Consider the following 3,855-nt stretch of genomic DNA (forward strand, 5'->3'; position numbering starts at 1 on the left):
AGTGGTTCCATTAATATTGTCAATTCCTTTCAATAAAGGCCTCAAGTGGATGTCCATCTCTTTAAAAACATCTGCTTCATATAGATGTCAGCTACATGACAGCTTCTGAGAGGTGTGGATATTACATGCAGCGTAAATTGGGCTGACTGTTTTCTTTTTCAAATGATCATTAAATTAAATGAGCTCATTTATAATTAAATACAATCATATTTTTTACTCATTTAAATATTTTGTGGTCAATCCCAAAGGAATTCATCCAAACACAAAATCTTCCCTCTTAACAGTGCAGTACATCAGATTGACCGCTAGATATCAGCCTTTACTTTGAAAAGGTGGACACGTAACACAGAGTGGCGTCATACTCCCACAGTTTACTTCCACATGCAGGCGTGTACTCTTTACCACATTCCCATTCGTATCTTTTCATGAACCACTATTTGGTGCTTTAATTGATGCAGGTTCCACATCAGTTACCACGATGCACTTTGTTCAGGGCAATGCATCGTTTGCAAAATGTACATTTTACAGATCAGAATTATGGACAATGATTTTTTTCAGACTTTTCCCTTCCTCGTTGTCAGCTGAGGAAAGGCGCTGACTGGCTGTACCAGAGGCCTCAGTTGTCTTCCTGAGTAGCAAAACACAATGAAACCCATTTAACAGGGTGACTGGGTGCCCTGTCAGTACGCTGCAGAAAGTTCCAAATTCCAAGTCATGTGATTGTGAGCAGCAATAAACCTTTAATTGTCGGTTTTGTTGGTTCTGCAAACAGTGAATTACTCTTTAGCTTAGTCGGAGGACAACAATGTAGATAACAATGTCTGATAACTTGTACTCGAACAATATCTGCACTTCCTGTACAACCTGTGCAAAGGTCAGAGAGAATGAATTACTAGAATAATGCAGTTCTGGCATCCCTTCCAAGTCAGTAAATACCTTGTTTTAAAAATATCTCCACCTTCCAACACTCACCCGAGGTGAAAGTTTGAGTTATTGTATCACAGTGATTCTCCCAAACGCGTCTTCAGGGTAGGATGTTTGGATTAAAATGCTGAGCTTTAGTGAAATAAAGCAAACTTTGCACATGTTTAGTGATACGCCTCCCAATTCGGCAGGTATCATCCCTCGCTGGGGATCACGATACCAAACCACCAGTCACACAGACTGCACGCTGACTGTCCCGCTGACAAAAGCAGAAGTGACTTTTACATCCCTGCTGTACACCGTTTTCAGCCTAAAATGGTGTCACGCTGGCTGCTAATCTTTCCCCTCTGCAAGTTTAACTGGCAGCAAAGGTGCCATCGCAGACGCATCATGGTAGATCACGACATTTGCTAAAGACCGATGATCGGAATTTATAGCTCGCAATTGAGTCCGGAACTCTGCAGTCTCTCCCCTCCCTCTCAAGCGGAGTCAGGGGGTGAACGCCTGTTTGAAGCTCTCCCCCTGGGCTCCGGGGTTCTGTGGGATCCGGGTGTGCTGACACTGTTATCACGCCTGATATGAGAGCCTGATCAAAGCTGGCTCATTCTGCCTGACCGATTTCCACAGGATTAAGGATTAGGGAGACAGGAAGCTGGGAGAGGCACAGAGACAATCTGGGAGAGACAAAAAAGAACAGTGAGGTTTACGGGGAGCGAAAAGGGATGAAACGATGTCGAAGGGGTCATTAAGCGCTGGCAGAGAACACCTTGAGAAGCTGAAAGAAAAAGTCAGTGAAGAAAACAAAAAATCAGTTTATTAATAAGAGGAACAAGAGGGAAACACAAACGAATGCATTTAAAGTGTTTGTGTAAAACACAGAATGCAGCTTGTCCCGGTGGGAGATCACTCACCTTCTGTTACAAACCAAGAGGAACGAGCTGTGCTGCAGCTCATCAAGTGTTAACTCTGACAAAGCCTTCTGTGCTCCAATAGTGAGATGTTGAAATCAATTCTGAACCTTACAGGGAGCCAGTGTAGAGCTGCTGGATGTTGGAGAGGGGGGCAATATGATCTTCTGTTCTTCGTTTGGCGAGCAGCTGCTGCAATTTCGCAAAAGGGATCCTATAGTCATTCAAATGCAAAAAAAATACAAGAGGCCTGCGTCATGTTTTAGGGTCAACGAGTGACAACAAAAGGATTTGGGGAAGCAAAGACAGAGCACGTTTATCATCATTACAGCAAATATCCGAACCATTCATAACCAAGGGTAAGGTGAATGCAGCGCCATCGGTGGCCACCACACAGTCTTAATAGTGAGGCTGTAAAAAATGTATTACTTAAATCCTTCTATATTGAAAAAGGAGGATATTTAGAGTAATAGATCCAAATGAGCATTTGAACAAGCTCTCACAAAGCCAAGAAGCTTTGGAAACCTTTTGGGAGGCAAAGTGGTTGTTAAATGGCAAAAGGATACATTATTAAGGCCGGTCACCATGTGGAACTTGTTTGATCTGCAAGTTGCATTTCTATCAGCCTGACAGATGTCCTCATTCCGGACTGACTGATTCATATCCAAGAACGTCAAAACACACAACGTTGTGATCCCACCTGGAGATGCATCTCCTGGCCGATGTGGTCAGGAGGTTCGACACAGGTTCGACATTTCGAAGGTTTAGCTCAAGTGGAAAAAAACTTGTGACATCTTCTCTGAACAGGCCCTTATCAGATGTGTTTTATGTGACTAAAATGAACAGCACATCCTGCTGTGGGTTTGTAGCGGATAACAGTTTCATGCAGATGACTATTTTGCACCATTGCCTGCAGGTTTCGGTAACTTTTCGAGAAGTGCAGAGAGTTCACTTCCCAAGTCGAAACCCAGACCTGATACATTCATGCAGTCCGATTCCTCTCTACTAAAGAGGAAGCACACTATGCGTCGAGGTTAAGCATCTGTTGAAGGTAATTTAATATCACAGTGAGGGAGAAAGTGACAGGGAGGAAGACTGGGGACAATTACACCACCTGCCCGCCACATTGGATGAAAGGTCAGGGAGAGGCAAAGCGGATCGCCCCCACCAGATGTGCGCTCGCTCTGGCCTTTAGCCCATTAATTATCTCACAGTTCATGGCACCATGCTTGATGTCCAGGCATTTTCATTACACCACCCACCCTGAGCAACATGATCTGGGGATTTTGTCTCTCTGTTGTACAGTGTGATTCGGGAGGCATCCGTAATGACAAGGCAATAATTCACATCATGCTCCAGCGCTGCAATCACTATGTTTCCATGTGTTCATCATTGCATCTGTTCTCTATGCTTCTCATGGTCGAGCCCAAATCATAAAATAATAATAAAAAAAGAAAAAACACCCATTCACACCCCATAGCATGCTGCCTCATTTGCCCAAAGCCCTATCAATTCTCGGTAATAGCCAATGGCAATAAAGGTAGTGGTTCCACTGTCACAGAAACAGTTGGCACGGAAACAGCACATTACACCATCGTCCAATCCCCATTCCTTTGTCGTCATTACTCCCCTCCCCTCTCCTCTCCAGTCCCTTCCTCCTCCTCCTCTTCCTCCTCATCCCTCTCTCCCTATCTTGTATGTTTTTTTCAGTCATCAATGAAACGCAACCACTCCTGCTGCCGGCCCGTCAGCAAACCAAACGATACCTCAACAAACAGACCTCACTCGCTGTGTCCTCTCCATTCCAGTTGGAGGCCAATGTATATTTTATCATTAAAGCATTAAATAGAGATACACTGGCTGCATTAGCTACCCGTCAAAGCCTGTTTTTTCTCTCTTTGTCTGTTACTGTCATGATTTAATCCTGACCATTTCCACCCCCCCCCCCCCCCATTCTCTCTCTCCGTGCCTGCTGACTCCTCCCTCCTTTTCTGTCCTGCACTCCCTCTCTTTGCCTCTCTGT

The sequence above is a fragment of the Gasterosteus aculeatus genome, chromosome 14 (assembly GCF_964276395.1).
Source record: "Gasterosteus aculeatus chromosome 14, fGasAcu3.hap1.1, whole genome shotgun sequence".
NCBI classification, from domain to species: domain Eukaryota; kingdom Metazoa; phylum Chordata; class Actinopteri; order Perciformes; family Gasterosteidae; genus Gasterosteus; species Gasterosteus aculeatus.